At 51.4% G+C, this 18,169-nt stretch overlaps 1 protein-coding gene across 4 annotated transcripts in view; it reads right to left on the bottom strand.

The window, feature by feature from the left end:
• The window catches only part of OPCML (opioid binding protein/cell adhesion molecule like), a 1,112,106-nt gene that overhangs the window by 735,437 nt on the left and 358,500 nt on the right, over positions 1–18,169 (bottom strand). The gene's annotated exons all lie outside the window — the stretch shown is intronic.

Below are 18,169 nucleotides of genomic sequence, written 5' to 3'. Positions count from 1 at the left end.
TCCCTAGCTACCTGTCTGATGTCAGTGGGTCATAGTGTTAAAGACCAGGATCGCACCCTGTGGCCACCAGGGAACCAAACAGCTAGCTTTCCCACTGTCTTCCCCCAAGTAGCTGCCTTGCAAGAGCAAACTACATAGATTTCTCAAAATGCTAAAAACCCTTTGGAACTCACAGGTTGGACTTCGGTCTTCCCATCAGGAGATACACTGGGAACTTCCATTCCTTCTCCCGCACCTCTGATCAAACCAAACAGCCTCTTTCCCCTATCGCCCGGGTGCTGTGAGCTGAGGTTGCCCACTGCCTCACCCCAACCTGGACGAAGCTGTCACTGAGGGCTGTGATCAGATAACTTGTACTGTGGTTGGTGAATGAAAATGATTACTTCACTGCAACCCCCTCCCCCACCCCAAACAATGGAGAAGTTTCCCAGGCTGATGGTTTTCATAGCTCTAGGGCTCTGCCCACCTCTAGAGTTGGCCTTCAGGCCCGTGGGAGACAGGAGTGGAAAAACTGTAGCAGCTGTGGCAAAGGTGACCACATGTACTTCCTCGCCCACGCCAGCCTCACAACCCCGAGAGGAGAGCAGGAGGTGGTTCTACAAGGCCTGGAGTTTAAGTGATTTGGTCAAGGTCAAACAGCTGAGGGTTGACAAGGACCCTGTTCTTCTGACTCTGAAGACAGCATCTTTCCTCCTCTGGCACCCAGGGAGCTGCCTCACAAGACAGCTGAAAAGGGGAAAGAAAGGAACTTCGACCGAGGAGGGTGGCAGGGTTTAGGATCCCGAGTTGCCAAGAACGCCGATGCATGCAGTCTTAGGAAGGAGAGGGGATAAGGTGGAGGTGGAGAGGGGAGAAAAAATTCCTTTGCCCACCACCAGCTCTGCCATTCCCACCTTCCTTGAACACCTCAATTCACCTGCTCTCTGAATTGGGAAAAGCAATAGACCCAGACAGCAATTCTATTCAGCAGTTTAAAAATCAAAATGGATGGCTCCCCTCTTCTCCTCTGAAGGTCTGTTATTTAGCTTTTGTGGTTTGTTCATCCTCACTTTGTTACACACCATGCTCCTTGCAAATGGGGCAACATAAATTAAGGATTGGTAAGGATAACATTTGGAGCGGGTCCTTCGGGAGATTCAGATGAATCGTGATTTGTGGATATGAGAACATCTTCCAGTTTGACGTTGCAGTCTATAACCCACATATTTCCCCTGCACATTTTACTTCTTACTCTTCCCAGCCTGTGTCTTCGAGCCAATGCAAGGAGCAGCCCCAGGCAAATGCTCGGCTTCCCATTTCAAGTAAAGCAAACTTAATTTGCTTGCAAAAAAAGATGTGAAATTTAAGTCTCTTCTCTTTCATCCCCTCTATCCTTCAGTTTGTCCCTGATAAGCCAGATCCACCCTCCAAATCCCCTCAATCCCCACCCCCACATTTGCTGCTACCATTGAGAGAATAGATATCAGTTTTCAGCTTAATAATCAGCTGTGTACACCTTGCCCACTTCATTATCAGAGCATTTATAGTTGTGGGTGGTGTGTTTGCTCACGGAAGGCCCAGCCTGTCTCTGATGTGACTGTACTGCAGACCTTTGAGGTTGTCCTGAGCACACCCCACCAGTTCAGTAATCCTTAGGTCTCAATAGCAGACATCCAATTTGGATCTCAAGCCTGATCATTCAGAGGAGGATTGTCTGGGCAGATCAAAGTAGAGCCCTCTCTGGGGGCAGAGCAGAGAATGGAGCCGTAAGCGATGTGTAACTGTGATGCTTAAAGAAAATTTCTGCTCAGTACCGGGCCAGGGGACGGCCTGGAATTTGTGTTCTGAGAGAACTCTGTCCCTGCCTACAAAGTAGCTTCCAGGAGGGGTCCCTGGATTAACACTTCTCACCAGCATTCACTCCCTCCTCTCTGAGCCAGGCCCCGTTTGGAGAAGCCTCCTTTTGTTATCTCATTTAAACTTTAAATGGTGACCTTGGGAAACTGTTTTTGGTGCCTTTATCTTGCATTTTCCAAATGAGGAAACAGCCTCATAGGTAGTAATATAACAACATCTGACACGTGTGAGGGGCTGCGCCGAACCCTAACATCTGACACGTGTGAGAGGCTGCACTGAACCCTAAAATCTGACACGTGTGAGGGGCTGCGCTGAACCCTAACATCTGACACGTGTGAGGGGCTACACTGAACCCTCTGACAGACCTGGCGGGGGTTCCAACATCCTCACCCTCACTTAACATGTGAGGGACCTGAGGTTCCCCAAGGTCGTGAAACTCACCTGAGACAACGGAGCTGCAACCTGGCAGAGCCAGGGTTAAACACAGGCCTCTAAAGCCCCGGCTTTTATTTGCCAGATTTGTAAAAATCAGAATTGCAGGCATTTGAGCCCATACCTGTTTTCAAAATCCATGCTCTCCAAACTTCATAACCAAACACACCTTACACTGCTTTCTATCAATGTGGTGTCTTGGAACCAGGCTGTCCCCTTGCTGTCCTGGCAGCACCCTCATGGTGGGACCCAGGCTGCTTCAAGGCACCATGCGACCCTGGTCCACTCCAATACCCACTGTGCAGTCTCTTCATGCAAAAGTGTCCTGAGTCTCAGAAAGCTTTCCTCTTCCTTTCTCTACCCAATACTCCTGGCTGCAGAAACCTCTAAGGACACTCCCTGGGGCCAGGTCATAAACATGAGAATGTTACTTCTAGCCCAAGCATTGCAGAAGGGTCATGGTCAGGGTCAGAGATCAGCTCTGTGCTTGCTGGCTACAGAGCTAAGCAAACCAAGGGCAGCTGGGAAGGACTTCCCAGTCCCTCAGGAAGCCATACTGTCCCCCACCATGGAACCTTCCAAAAGGCAGAGAGTGGCTTCCAAAACTACTTCAGACACATTAATAATTCATCAGCCCCACAGGGGAAAGAAAAACATTTAAAAGAGGAAAACAAAGATGTAATGGGCCTCAGAAGCTCCCACACAATTGGCAAAGGTTGTTTTTCTCCTCCGCTGCTGGAGATGCAGGAAGATGGGGGATGAGAGATGGGGGAAGAGAGACGACAGGGGGTGAGAGACGACGGGGGGGTGAGAGACGACGGGGGGGTGAGAGACGACGGGGGTGAGAGACGACAGGGGGGTGAGAGACGACGGGGGGTGAGAGACGACAGGGGGGTGAGAGACGACGGGGGGTGAGAGACGACGGGGGGTGAGAGACGACGGGGGTGAGAGACGACGGGGGTGAGAGACGACGGGGTGAGAGACGACGGGGGTGAGAGACGACGGGGGTGAGAGACGACGGGGGTGTGAGAGACGACGGGGGTGTGAGAGACGACGGGGGTGTGAGAGACGACGGGGGTGTGAGAGACGACGGGGGTGTGAGAGACGACGGGGGTGAGAGACGACGGGGGTGAGAGACGACGGGGGGTGAGAGACGACGGGGGGTGAGAGACGACGGGGGGGTGAGAGACGACGGGGGGGTGAGAGACGACGGGGGGGTGAGAGACGACGGGGGTGAGAGACGACGGGGGGGTGAGAGACGACGGGGGGGTGAGAGACGACGGGGGGGTGAGAGACGACGGGGGGGTGAGAGACGACGGGGGGTGAGAGACGACGGGGGGTGAGAGACGACAGGGGGGTGAGAGACGACGGGGGGTGAGAGACGACGGGGGGTGAGAGACGACGGGGGGTGAGAGACGACGGGGGTGAGAGACGACGGGGGGTGAGAGACGACGGGGGGTGAGAGACGACGGGGGGTGAGAGACGACGGGGGGTGAGAGACGACGGGGGGTGAGAGACGACGGGGGGTGAGAGACGACGGGGGGGTGAGAGACGACGGGGGGTGAGAGACGACGGGGGGTGAGAGACGACGGGGGGTGAGAGACGACGGGGGTGAGAGACGACGGGGTGAGAGACGACGGGGGTGAGAGACGACGGGGGGGTGAGAGACGACGGGGGGGTGAGAGACGACGGGGGGGTGAGAGACGACGGGGGGGTGAGAGACGACGGGGGGGTGAGAGACGACGGGGGGGTGAGAGACGACGGGGGGGTGAGAGACGACAGGGGGTGAGAGACGACGGGGGTGAGAGACGACGGGGGTGAGAGACGACGGGGGGTGAGAGACGACAGGGGGGTGAGAGACGACGGGGGGTGAGAGACGACGGGGGTGAGAGACGACGGGGGTGAGAGACGACGGGGGTGAGAGACGACGGGGGGTGAGAGACGACGGGGGGTGAGAGACGACGGGGGGTGAGAGACGACGGGGGTGAGAGACGACGGGGGTGAGAGACGACGGGGGGGTGAGAGACGACGGGGGGGTGAGAGACGACGGGGGGGTGAGAGACGACGGGGGGTGAGAGACGACGGGGGGGTGAGAGACGACGGGGGGGTGAGAGACGACGGGGGGGTGAGAGACGACGGGGGGGTGAGAGACGACGGGGGTGAGAGACGACGGGGGTGAGAGACGACGGGGGTGAGAGACGACGGGGGGGTGAGAGACGACGGGGGGGTGAGAGACGACGGGGGGGTGAGAGACGACGGGGGTGAGAGACGACGGGGGTGTGAGAGACGACGGGGGTGTGAGAGACGACGGGGGGTGAGAGACGACGGGGGGGTGAGAGACGACGGGGGTGAGAGACGACGGGGGTGAGAGACGACGGGGGTGAGAGACGACGGGGGGTGAGAGACGACGGGGGTGAGAGACGACGGGGGGGGTGAGAGACGACGGGGGGGGGTGAGAGACGACGGGGGGTGAGAGACGACGGGGGGTGAGAGACGACGGGGGTGAGAGACGACGGGGGTGAGAGACGACAGGGGGGTGAGAGACGACGGGGGGTGAGAGACGACGGGGGGTGAGAGACGACGGGGGGTGAGAGACGACGGGGGGTGAGAGACGACGGGGGTGAGAGACGACGGGGGTGAGAGACGACGGGGGTGAGAGACGACGGGGGGTGAGAGACGACGGGGGGTGAGAGACGACGGGGGTGAGAGACGACGGGGGGGGTGAGAGACGACGGGGGGGGTGAGAGACGACAGGGGGGTGAGAGACGACAGGGGGGTGAGAGACGACGGGGGTGAGAGACGACGGGGGGTGAGAGACGACGGGGGGTGAGAGACGACGGGGGTGAGAGACGACGGGGGTGAGAGACGACAGGGGGGTGAGAGACGACGGGGGGTGAGAGACGACAGGGGGGTGAGAGACGACAGGGGGTGAGAGACGACGGGGGGGTGAGAGACGACGGGGGTGAGAGACGACGGGGGTGAGAGACGACGGGGTGAGAGACGATGGGGGAAGAGAGACAATGGGGATGAGAGATGACGGGGTGAGAGACGATGGGGGAAGAGAGACAAGGGGGGGTGAGAGATGACGGGGGATGAGAGATGGGGGATGAGAGATGATGGGGGAAGAGAGACATTGGGGGATGAGAGACGATGGGGGTGAGAGACGACGGGGGGTGAGAGACGACGGGGGTGAGAGACGACGGGGGGTGAGAGACGACGGGGGTGAGAGACGACGGGGGGGTGAGAGACGACGGGGGGTGAGAGACGACGGGGGTGAGAGACGACGGGGGGTGAGAGACGACGGGGGTGAGAGACGACGGGGGTGAGAGACGACGGGGGTGAGAGACGACGGGGGGGGTGAGAGACGACGGGGGTGAGAGACGACAGGGGGGTGAGAGACGACAGGGGGGTGAGAGACGACGGGGGGTGAGAGACGACGGGGGGTGAGAGACGACGGGGGTGAGAGACGACGGGGGTGAGAGACGACGGGGGTGAGAGACGACGGGGGTGAGAGACGACAGGGGGGTGAGAGACGACGGGGGGGTGAGAGACGACAGGGGGTGAGAGACGACGGGGGGGTGAGAGACGACGGGGGGGTGAGAGACGACGGGGGTGAGAGACGACGGGGGTGAGAGACGACGGGGTGAGAGACGATGGGGGAAGAGAGACAATGGGGATGAGAGATGACGGGGGATGAGAGATGGGGGATGAGAGATGATGGGGGAAGAGAGACATTGGGGGATGAGAGACGATGGGGGTGAGAGACGATGGGGGATGAGAGACGATGGAGGAAGAGAGACGATGGGGTATGAGAGACGATGGGGTATGAGAGACGATGGGGGATGAGAGACGATGGGGGATGAGAGACGATGGAGGAAGAGAGACATTGGGGATGAGAGACGATGGGGGATGAGAGACGATGGGGGATGAGAGATGATGGGGGAAGAGACACATTGGGGGATGAGAGATGATGGGGGTGAGAGACGATGGGGGATGAGAGATGATGGAGGAAGAGAGACATTGGGGATGAGAGACGATGGGGTATGAGAGACGATGGGGGATGAGAGACGATGGAGGAAGAGAGACATTGGGGATGAGAGACGATGGGGGAAGAGAGACATTGGGGATGAGAGACGATGGGGAAGAGAGACGATGGGGTATGAGAGACGATGGGGGATGAGAGACGATGGGGGATGAGAGACGATGGAGGAAGAGAGACATTGGGGATGAGAGACGATGGGGGAAGAGAGACATTGGGGATGAGAGACGATGGGGAAGAGAGATGATGGGGGATGAGAGACGATGGGGGAAGAGAGACATTGGGGATGAGAGACGATGGGGAAGAGAGACGATGGGGGATGAGAGACATGGGGGATGAGAGATGGGGGTGAGAGATGATGGGGGGTGAGAGACGATGGGGATGAGAGATGATGGGGGGTGAGAGATGATGGGGGAAGAGAGACATTGGGGATGAGAGACGATGGGGGAAGAGAGACATTGGGGAAGAGAGACATGGGGGATGAGAGACGATGGGGGATGAGAGACATGGGGGATGAGAGACGATGGGGGGTGAGAGATGGGGGATGAGAGATGATGGGGGGTGAGAGACGATGGGGATGAGAGATGATGGGGGTGAGAGATGATGGGGGAAGAGAGACATTGGGGATGAGAGACGATGGGGGAAGAGAGACATTGGGGAAGAGAGACATGGGGGATGAGAGACGATGGGGGATGAGAGACATGGGGGATGAGAGATGATGGGGGGTGAGAGACGATGGGGGGTGAGAGATGATGTGGGATGAGATGGGGGCAGAAGAAGGGAGGGAGGGAGGGGGAGAGAATGCATTTGCTTAGAAAGAAAGAGCTCACCCTTTAAAGCCAGAGCAGCCCATAACAATATGACCTTAAGCTCATATGGAGCTGACAAAAGAACTTCTGTATACAAATTCTGGTCCTTAAAAATCACTGGGTAAGGAGGCGCAATTATCACTCATTGAATTTTTTACTACTATTAGGATTTGCTGGCAGTTCCAGCTCTGGACTTTCGGAAGCTCAGCACTGGAGGCCAGTCTTGAGGCCGGTGGCCCCTCCTGGTTCCTGTATTTTTCCCATCACAGGAGATGTTAGGGCTTCTAGAGAGAAGAGCTAGACGGCAGAGGTGGGAATCCTGGTGTAGAGTTCTGTACGTTTCTGTAAAAAATCTCAGCTTAATCCCCAAGGCCAAAAAAAAAAAAAAGACTCCAGGCCCTTTCTGTTGAAGACACTCAGAAAAGAACGGTTCTTATTGTACCTTGGCAAGGGCCCCATGAAAGAGAATGCTTCTAGCTCTTGAACTTCAAGAGGGTTTTAGTGGTTCTTACATGAAGATAAAGATACATCAGGCTGTACACGGCGGCTCATGCCTATAATCCCAGCACTCTGGGAGGCCAAGGTGGGAGGATTGCTTGAGCTCAGGAGTTTGAGACCAGCCTGAGCAAGAGCAAGACCCCATCTGTACTAACAACAGAAAAACTAGCCAGGTGTGATGGTGGGTCTCTGTAGTCCCAGCTACTCAGGAGGCTGAGGCAGGAGGGTTACCTGAGCCTTAAAGTATGAGGTCGCAGTGGGCTATGATGACACCACAGCATCCCCAGGGTGAGAGAGCTAGACTATATCAAAAGTCAAAAATAATAAAAAAGAAGAAAAGAAAAAGAAAAGAGACATCTTAGTTCATAGATGATGAGAAATAGAGACAAAGATTTTAATTCTAATCTGCTACTTAGATGAACTTTTTTCCCACATGCTATTTTTACATTGGAGTTCAGATGTCCCAAGCTATATGACCTTATTTTTAATTTCCTTCAGAATCCAATGCCATTCTACAAAAATGAGAAGCAAAGAGGGTCAGACACTCCTTCTAATGTCCTTCGTCACCTTCCCTAGCTTTTCACTTCCTCTCTGATTCCCTTACCTTTTCTTCCCCCCTAAAAGAGGAAAAGCATCTTTGCCTTTTATTTTTTTGATTCATATTGACAGTAGGAGAAACTCTGCTGTCATCTGAAGGTGTGTGACAATGCTTCATGGTGAGTGCCCCCTTCATTACTTCAGGAGGTTCACATAAAGCTTGCATCACCAAAATAGGCCATCTGTGAGAAGCTTCCGTATCACACAGACCAGCAAGAATGTCTCATTACCAGCATCATTTTTTTTTTTTTTTTGACCGGGGCTGGGTTTGAACCCGCCACCTCTGGCATATGGGACCAGCGCCCTACTCCTTTGAGCCACAGGCACCGCCCATTACCAGCATCTTTTAGATCTCCAGTGATGCCTGGCCTCCCAGCCCTCTCCACTCCCACCTTGGACTTAAGGTAACCCCTTCCCTCCCATTTCCCCCAACAGAATGGTCTGTTTTGACTCCTTTCCTGGTACAAAGACAGTTCTTCAGTAATCTGGGAGTGTTAATGTGCTAATGCAGGTAAATTGTAATTAATTTCTCTCTAATTGATGCGTGGGACTACCTAGGCCCCTCACTTTCCTCCCTTCGTTCCTTTATAAATATATGATTTGACAGGTTAATTTGAAAGCAAAAGTTAGATTCTTTACAGCCATCTAAGCAGAAGCCCCAGAACGCAATTTGCTGTCTAGTTGTGCGAAGCATAATAAAAGGGTTGAAGTCAGGTTATTCTTTTTTTTTAAATCGTCGATTTGCTAATTTAATCTTTTTCCCCTTCATAAGGTAATAAAATATTCATTTCACAGCCTAAAGACCTTGGCAGTGACTGGCAAGGCACTGCCCACCACATGTCCTTTGTCCCCCAGGGTCACCTCCTCCAGGGGGCCTGCGGACTAGGCCCGGGAAGGGGTGACGTGAGGGTCCTGTGTGGGCGGCCCTGGAGGAGTTCCGCTTTGGCATCTGAATCAAGACTGAATCAAGCCTCCCACACTCTGCTGCAGCTCAGAGAGAAGCACTAGAAATTTCCGGAGCCTCCAGAACTGCGGGAGGGCACCAACCTCACAGCCAGGTACTGGGAGCCATCTTCAGAGGAGAGGCAGGTAAAAGGCCATTTCCAGTCAGCTCCTAAGCTACAGGGAGGGCTTAGGGCTAAAAGAAGCCAGAGCTGGAGTCACAGAGAAGACTTCTCCACGGGGGAACCTATCTTCTGAAGGACAAGAAGAGAATCCAGGTACCTAAATGATAGACCCAGGTATTACACAGCTCTTTGGCCTTCCCATAAGGTAGAACATCTCTTAGGGCTCAGATTGCTTTTAAACCACTCTGAGCATCCCTCCCTGGTGTCTTGCTAAAGAGCTCTGGGTACCCAGGCTTGCTCATTGAGAGCTGGATCTTCTGACACTGGCCCACCCAGGAGAAGGATCCAAGACTCTCCCTGGCTCAATTCTTCTTCCCAAAGAGCAGATCTAATAGCAGAGGGGCAAGTGCATGCTGGAACCTCTCCAGCTTCCACCTCTAAGACCTTTCTACCAGGGCTGCCACTTTCTCCTCTGCTTATCATCCAAGTTCAAAGCAGGAACAAGAGAAGAATGCTGGATCATCCCTGCAGGGCACAATGGCATGGCCGCCCTCTGGAAAATGTGCCTCCCAGACTGTCCTGCAGATGGCAGATGTCACACACGGAGGTTCCATCTGGACGTTGGAGACGTGTTTTTACCGGCTGGCCTGGTTTCCTTCTTCTCACAGAGAACATGGAAGTACCTTGCCATCTTCACAGATGTGTTCATGCCCTGATAGCTTGTTTTGTTTTAGAAAATAGAGTCTCATTCCATCATCCTGGAAAGAGTACTGTGGTGTCAGCTTAGCTCACAGCAACCTCAAACTCCTGGGCTTGAGCCATCCTCCTGCCTCACCCTCCTAAGTAGCTGGGACTACAGGTGCCCACTGCCATGCCCAGCTAATTTTTCTACTTTTAGGAGAGACAGGGTCTCACTCTTTCTCAGGCTGGTGTCAAACTCCTGAGCTTAAGCCATCCGTCCCACCTCGGCCTCCCAGAGCGCTGGGATTATAGGCGTGAGCCACCATGCCTGGCCTGTCCCAGATTTTTTTTTTTTTTAAAGAAGTTGCCAAAAGCAGGTTGAAGGAAAAAAATGTGGCAAAAAATATGCCACATTTGGCAAAAAAAAAAAGTGACAAAATGAGTGGTCTGATAGAATTATACATGCCTTCAAATTACTAATTATTTTCCCCTAAAGTTTATAAAAGTACATGTTTTAGTAGCTATATTGCCCCTCATTTTTTCAGGTCATCGGAAGGTTTTTAAAATTGTTATGACACATTATGCAATAATAATTATTCTTCTACATAAAGTTTAGTTTTGTTCTTTTTTCCCCCATACATTTGGAAAATTTCATGGAGAAAAGAGACTTCTTTCCCTCGCTGTTATTTTTAATTATCAGCATCAAAATAGCTTCAAGAGGCTGCCTAAAAATGAAAGAGGAAAACCATTTATCAGGAAAACGACTCAAGCACATCAGAGGAAAATAATTAATACTATCAAAATGTCATGAGCCGACTGAAGGGAGATGGAGAACTGAGGTGAATCCAGATTGAGAGGTGGGCAGTGGAAGGGTGAGGAGGAGGGAGAGATAAGCGTGAAGTTTCAGAGAGGAAGACGGGGGGTGGGGGGGGGAAGGAGTTGGAGATGCTAAACTTTGCCAGGACAGAATCTAGGTTTCCAGGGAGGGAAGGCACAGGCACTACATTGCCTCGAATCGCCGTTTTCTTGTCTCAGAGAACTTTGCACCAACAACCTTTCTGTGTGTTCCAGAGAAGCCATACAAGAGGGGATTAGAGTGTTCCCTGTTTATCCTCTTGTCGAGTCAGCAGAGGTTACTAAGGCCTTCCATGGAAAAGGCACTTGAGGGCAACGCTGCCTCGCCTGCTACTGGGAAGGCCCCCCAAAGCCGGAGGGGAGACCTGCAGGGGCGGGAGGAGCCCTGGCAGCAGGCTGTGAGCACACGGCTCTTCCAGGGTCTGCACTTGTGCTTTTGTTTTATTGTCCCGCCCCCATCACCCTTCCACCTTGGAGAGACGCACTTCCTAACAGAGAGGGCTGCACCCTCGGTCACATCCTTTGCCCTTGAACCCCCCCCCCCCACCGTAAGATTGACCTCTGAGGGGCTCCATCTCGGGAACCTCCACAGATGGTTTTTCACGACCTGTTCTTACTAGGGACCGTTTCGGCTGCTTTACCTAATTGCTTTCTTACTTCGGTTTCCATGAAATCATCTTCCAGAGTTTCTCCCAGCATCTTGCCACATCCTTCTTTTCATCGGTCCTGCACGTCTACGCTGCCCGGGGTGCCTCACTTCACCCCCAACCCTGCCTGTTTCCATGTCACTGTTCATTAACTATGCTGAACAGTCTGCTATATATATTCCATACATCTCCATGTCTATACCCTTATCTGTATGCAGGCCAGAACTCTTTCCTGAACTCAGATTTATCCATCTGCCTACTAGACATCTCCACAGATCCAAATTTACATCTACATCCTCTCACTGAGTGCCTGCTCCCGGCTCGTTCCTCCTACTCCAGTCCCCATTTTGGGCACAGCACATCATCCATCCAATTTCTAGAGCCAGAATCCTGGGGACCATCCCTGTTTACTTCTCCCCTGTCATCTCCCAAATCCACACTACTCAAAGATCCTGACTTTACAGAATGTCTCTCGAAGCTCCCTGCTCTCCGATCCCCTGGTCTTAGTGTAACGTCTGATCTCATCATTTCTTACTTAACCTATCAGAGAGTCAGCTAACTATCCACTTTGCCATTGCTATTGATTTCTCACCTATTTTCTTTGCTCTCAAAGCATCTTTGCAAAATGTGAATCTGATCTTAACACCTCCATGCCTCTGCCTAAAGTAACCTTCAACCTTGAGGATAAAAATCTCAGTTCCTTAGTGCGATAGAAAGAGCTCTCGTTTATTGTAAGCTCTCCACCTGGCGCCACTATCACCTGCTCCACCGTTTACCTGGACCCTTCCCTCTTCTCATCTCATCCTGAGATCCTAGCAGCAGCCCAGAGGCACATATTTCTACGGGGACTTCCTTCTCTACCTCGCCAGCCACCCTTCAGCCTTCCCTGTCCCGTTTTGCCATCACTGTCTACAGGGAGTGACAGCCCCTTCCTGCCCCTTTTCTCTGTTTCTGCGATTTCCAGAACCTCTCCTATGAGACCATGCACCACACACACACCAATCGTGGCCAGCTGCTTCTCTGACTAGCCCATTGGGCTGACAACTTCTGGGGAGCCAGAGCCATTTTCGTGTGTCATCCCCTTAGTGGAGTTTCTGTCACATAATAGGAGGCAATAAAAACTTGAATTGTTTATAAAATAAAAATAGTGCATAATAATTTATCACAAGGCTACCTATAAAAATGAGGAAGAAAAGTCAATGTTTGTTTATTTATTGATATTGAGACAGAGTCTCAGTATTTCACCCTCGGTAGAGTGCAGTGGTGTCACAGCTCACAGCAACCTCAAACTCTTGGCCTTAAACGATTCTCTTGCCTCAGCCCCCCAAGTAGCTAGGACTACAGGCACCCGCCACAAGGTCTGGCTATTTTTTGTTGCTGTTGTCATTGTTGTTTAACAGGCCCAGACTGGGTTCAAACCCACCAGCCTCGGTGTATGTGGCTGGTGCCGTAACCACTGTGCTATGGCCCGGAGCCCTTCAATGTTTATTTAAAAGGATGGCTTCCAAATGGAGTTCCTTGGGTAAATGGCTATCTTTAATCCCCAGAGCACAAACATCTATTTCTAATTAAAAGCAATTAAAAAAAAAACATCAAATAAAAACAAAACAAAAAGTAGAGTGAGTTGTGAGTTTTGTTTTGTTCTTGTTAGATTGTTATAAATATATGGCTCAAAAACCTGACTCGAGCACCTAGAAGTTTCTACTGTGCCAGAGCCCAGACTCCAGACTGAGAAAGCCAGGCAGTCGCAGGCCCCTGGGTCCCTTTGTGTAACTCTCACAGTCAGCCTGTTGTCTGTTTGCCCCTAGATGTTTCAGTCTGTGAAACTACTTAGAAAAATGCATCCTCCCAGCTACGGAGATCCAAGAAGCTGGGCTCCAGCAACATTTGCACATTTGCATTCTGCTTATCAGGTCACCCAATGGCAAAATCTTCAGAGGGAGCCGGCAATTTCTCCTTCGTACTGAAGCTAATGAGGAAAATAGCTCTTGCTGAAGGACGAGAAAAAGTCGGCGTGCGCACGGCGAACCCTGGGCACCATGGGCAGGCTGTCATCATTATGAAAAACCATCACAAGACCTTACAAATTAAGAGTTGCGGAGAAAACTTTGGCCCTATCGAGTTTGTAAGGCAGCATCGTGCCGTTCATCAGGGCCAGGCAGCTGTAGCAGGAGCTCGCCCAGAATGCTGACGGGGGCAGGTGCCTCCCACCGGCTCCCAGAGGGGACACGGCGTCAGCTGTCAATTTCTAAGCAAAGGGAGGCTGTTTTATATCCACTTTGGGCTCCCTTTCCCTTTCCAGGCATGCATCACAGAGTTGACTTTTATCACCAGGTTAATCACCAGCCAGCTTAGCTGAGGACCCCCCCAGCTCTCCACTCCCCAGAACCCCCACTTTCTGCCTCCTCTCTCTCCCTCCCGCCCCCTCCCCGGTTAGCAGGCTTCTTCTCAAGCAGCTCACGCAGGGAATAAAGGAAGCTCATTTCAGAGCCAGTAATCAACTCCCACTTTGGATCAAACTGCAAACTAAAATTGTACCAATCTGTCTAAACAACCCAAGGAAAATGGGGCCTAAATTGCCCAATTTTGGTGTGTCCACCTAGCTTGCTAATTTAATTTTACTTTCCAAAAACCTGAGACCCCATACTGCCTCCTCCTCGGTGTTGATCCAAGAAAATGAGAAAAGAAAAAAGTGCACCCCAAAAACAAATCATTCTGCCCGGCCCCAGGGGCACTGGTGATGCAAGAGGCTGTGTCTCCAGGATCTGCATTCAGGGCTCCCCGGCAAGGGCCCACAGGAGGTGCAGGACCACCACGGGAAATTGAAAAATGATAGGGGAAAGGTGAAACAAATATTGCAGCTTTGTCTAAATGTGCATTTGGAACTTGAGTCTAGAGAAGGATAAAGGTGGAGATGAGCATTTCCAAGTAGTGGCTGGCGGCTTTCTCCAGACTTCAGAAAGGTGGGATGACTTCCTCCCCAGCTCTGCTCCTGAAATGAAGGCCCTCCCTGCCACCTGGGGGTGATTGGTGTTTCTGAACAAAATATAAATGTGAGGCTTACAGGAGACACAAACAAACAAACAAAAAACCCAAAACCTCATCAGCAAATGACAATTTTATAAGGTGTCAAGAATACAAATTCTGTATTCCCATCTCAGATTCATTTCTAAAATGTAAGTTCTACGAGGTGAGAAAGTTCCTATAGAAAAGGGGGGAGTCCTGAAGATCTCAGCATAGGCAGGGCTGTTTCTCTCCCCCAGAAGGGGCAAATGCAGTGAGAGCTGGGGATGTTGGACTCCATTTCCTGTCGTTGGTTGGTACCCATGATTTGCACATCTGTGGGCCATGGCCCCACATCACAGACTTGATAAGAAGAGGGGTGCTATTCCCCAATTCCTGCAATGATTTGGGAAGTTCTCCCTGCCGTCCCCTCTCTCATCTGCAAAGCACTCCTAAGCTAACAGAAAAGGAAACATGGCGATCTACTGATACTGATCGTGACTGATACTATAGAGGATTTAAAAAATATTTACCGTCTAGGCACGCAAAGCAAAGCCAGCCCATTGACTGCATTCTCCAGGTTCTGCATGCATTTCTGAGTGAGATGCACTCTGTTGATCAGGCTACAGGGCCATGGCCTCAGCCTAGCTCACAGCAACCTCCAACTCCTGGGCTCAAGTGATCCTGCTGCCTCAGCTTCCAGAGTAGCTGCGACAACAGGCCACAACACCCAGGTAATGTTTCTGTTTTTAGTAGAGATAGGGTCTGACTCCTGCAGGCTGGTCTTGAACTCCTGACCTCAAGTGATCCTCTCACCTTGGCCTCCCAGAGTGCTGAGATTACAGGTGTGAGCCACTGTGTCCAGCCAGGATGCTTTATTTTTAAGAGTGCTTGCTGTGCCTTGTGTTCTAGGCTCCTCTGGAAAGGCAGAGGTCAGAAATCTGTAGACTATGCCTCAGTCAGCACAGGCTAAGTTACGCTGAGATAACAAATGACACCAAGTGTGAGAGCTCTAACAAGCGGCTCTGTTCTTCTTGCTGGTGAATCCCCATCCCTCTGTCTCACAGGGCATTTGCTCTGTACCAAGACCAACAGAGGAGCCACTAAAAGGCACAGTAATCATCTCACATCAGAGGGAAGCCAGGAGCACAATGAATAAAACTTCTGTTTGGAACTGACACCATCCTTCCGGCCCACTCTTCATTGCCTAAAGCAAATCTTGTAGCCATAAATAGGATTAATTTTGCAATATTTGCCAACCTTGTTGCAATCTCCTTCAAGGGTATTTGGAGTTGCAATCTTCTTCAAGAGTTTTCAGTGCTCTGTCTCCTTTGGAGTATGGAATGGCTCCACCATTGTGGAATCTCTCCCCAAAGCCATGTTCTCTGGCCCAAGAGCAAAGCAAAAGGGCCAAGGGCCACCCTGAGCATTCAAACACAGCAGCCCATGGTGTGTCTCCAGGCACACAAGCTCTCATCAGTGGGCTCCAGTCTCCTGCAGAACATTTGTTACCTGGCCTCCTTCTTGGTTACCTGTGGTTTCAGCCTTGTCTTAGGAAAAGAGAATCAAAACAGAAGAGACAAAAACTGTGGAGCCAGCAACAAAAGCCCATTTGAGCTGAGTGAAGGTCCCAGGAAGGCAGACATTGGTTTAATGACATAATATGTTTTCAACAAACTTGATGGAAGGGATTGTTGGCTTTTACTATTTTTTTTCTTTACTGCAGGAATTAAAATTATCCTCAAAGAACTTCTGGCAAACTTCAATGTGAAACGTGGAGTCACAAGTTATATTTCTACCCCCAGGTCTCTCAATGTATGAAAAACAGAGCTGAGCCTACCCGACAATTTCATCAAAAGCAGCAGAGTCACTTGGTCCATCATGAACAAACATTTCCACAGCCTTGGCAGTCCTTGAACAGCATCAGAAGAAATAGACTACAACAATAATAGGTGACTTACAGGGTACTAGGGATTAATGTCAAGCTCCCAAATTCTGCCCCAGGAATAGACAGATCCCAGGAATTTCCTGAAGTGCCCATTAGACAGATTCTTCCATAAGCTGGCCTGTTGGCTATGTGCATCTCAGCCTCCCTTGGAGCTAAGCGTGACTGATCTCATTTCTATTTCTCCTTTTCTGGTCTCAGTTTTGGGCCCAGGCTTCCTACGGCATCGGCCCACCTACCTGATGGGCACTGGCACCTGTCTCTTGCCTCCCCACCTCTTCATTGATTCCCAGCCTTCCAGTTTTCTGTGTCTCCTTCTGGTGTGGTATCTGTATAGCCCTAGAGCCTGGTAGTGAATGCCTCCCAGGTTTGGCCCAGGATGCTTCCAGCCTAGATGGCCTTGACTGGACCAATCCCCACCCTGGCAGGACACTCAGAGACTATTAGAGTTAGACATTGTGGTCATTCCTGGGACAAGCCTGCAGAGGTCTGCTGAGGCACCGGAAGGAGGCAAAGCCAGAGAAGCATATGGAGGGCTGGGGTGCCACATGGCTTGCTTCACGCAGCAAGCAGGCTGCCTGGCTCTGCATGACATGGGGCCTGTCCTGGAAGCAGCCCTGGCCCAGGTACATGGGGCCTAATGGCAATCAGGCAGCAGGCCTGATGAGGAGCAGGCAAGGGGCCGGATGGGAACACCACAGCTGTCGCCTTACGCTTCCCTTCATTTCTTATTTAACTAAAGGGAACTCAAGGGAGGATGTTTGGGCAAGCCAGGACAAGCCTGGGCACACCTTCATCGTGTTTTCTTGTGGTTTCTCTCTGGTTGCTGGACACAGAGGAAGTTGGAGGCAGCTATCCTGGCCGATTGCAGACGTAAGATAAAAAATGCAAAGGAAGAAGTTAATAACCTGAACCAAAGTTCAAGAATTCAGTAGAGGAGATGTCAGGTGGCTTGGAGGAGAGAGAGAGTATTTTGAATTGAAGTAGTGATGGAAAGGATTCGTCATGAAGGTAGAATTAAGTCTTAGAACACGGGAGTCCCAGGAGGCAGAGTAGAGGGAGGAAGCTGCTCTGAGAACTGAGTAATGTGTTCTCAGTGGGAGACATAAGACGGCTGACCGTGGTGGTAAGCTGAGAGAGATTGTTTGCATGGACAAGGGAGAACCTGGGCTGGTAGGACAGCTTAGGAACATTTATAGAGAAGCTTTAATAGTTTTCTCAGCTGCCACCAAATGCTGAGTTTCCCATATAAGGGAAGCAGTATTTAACATTTCCTGTAAGTCACGTCAAAATTGGGGAGTTTGAAATGTATCCTGTATTATAATTTATTAACGGAAGAAATATATTTGTATATATCTCTCATCTTGAAGGTGTGGATCATCTACTTGTTTGTACCTTCTACCCTTCATAAGCACAATTCTATGCATAATTATGGGATTTCAATGCTTACATAGCAAAATTTATAAATAAGCTCTTGACACAAAAGGAAGGGAAGCTGAAAAACAGAGCAATCAAAGCCTGAAAAATATTTTCAAAACCCTGCACATTATCTGGCATTACTTACTATGACACTTTTCCTAGCTAAGGAAGGGATAACTGCAAACAAGTGTCACCAGTTCTAGTCCTAGGTCAGGAGGCCTCTGAGGTGCTGAGTTATAATAGGTCTATTTCATGTTAGATTAAAAAAAGATGAAGTCTCAGGGTGGCGCCCATGGCTCAGTAGATAGGGCGCCAGCCCCCAGCCCTGAGGGTGACAGGTT

This window comes from Nycticebus coucang, chromosome 6, assembly GCF_027406575.1.
Source record: "Nycticebus coucang isolate mNycCou1 chromosome 6, mNycCou1.pri, whole genome shotgun sequence".
NCBI lineage: Eukaryota > Metazoa > Chordata > Mammalia > Primates > Lorisidae > Nycticebus > Nycticebus coucang.
This window is presented reverse-complemented; position numbering and strand designations above follow the sequence as displayed.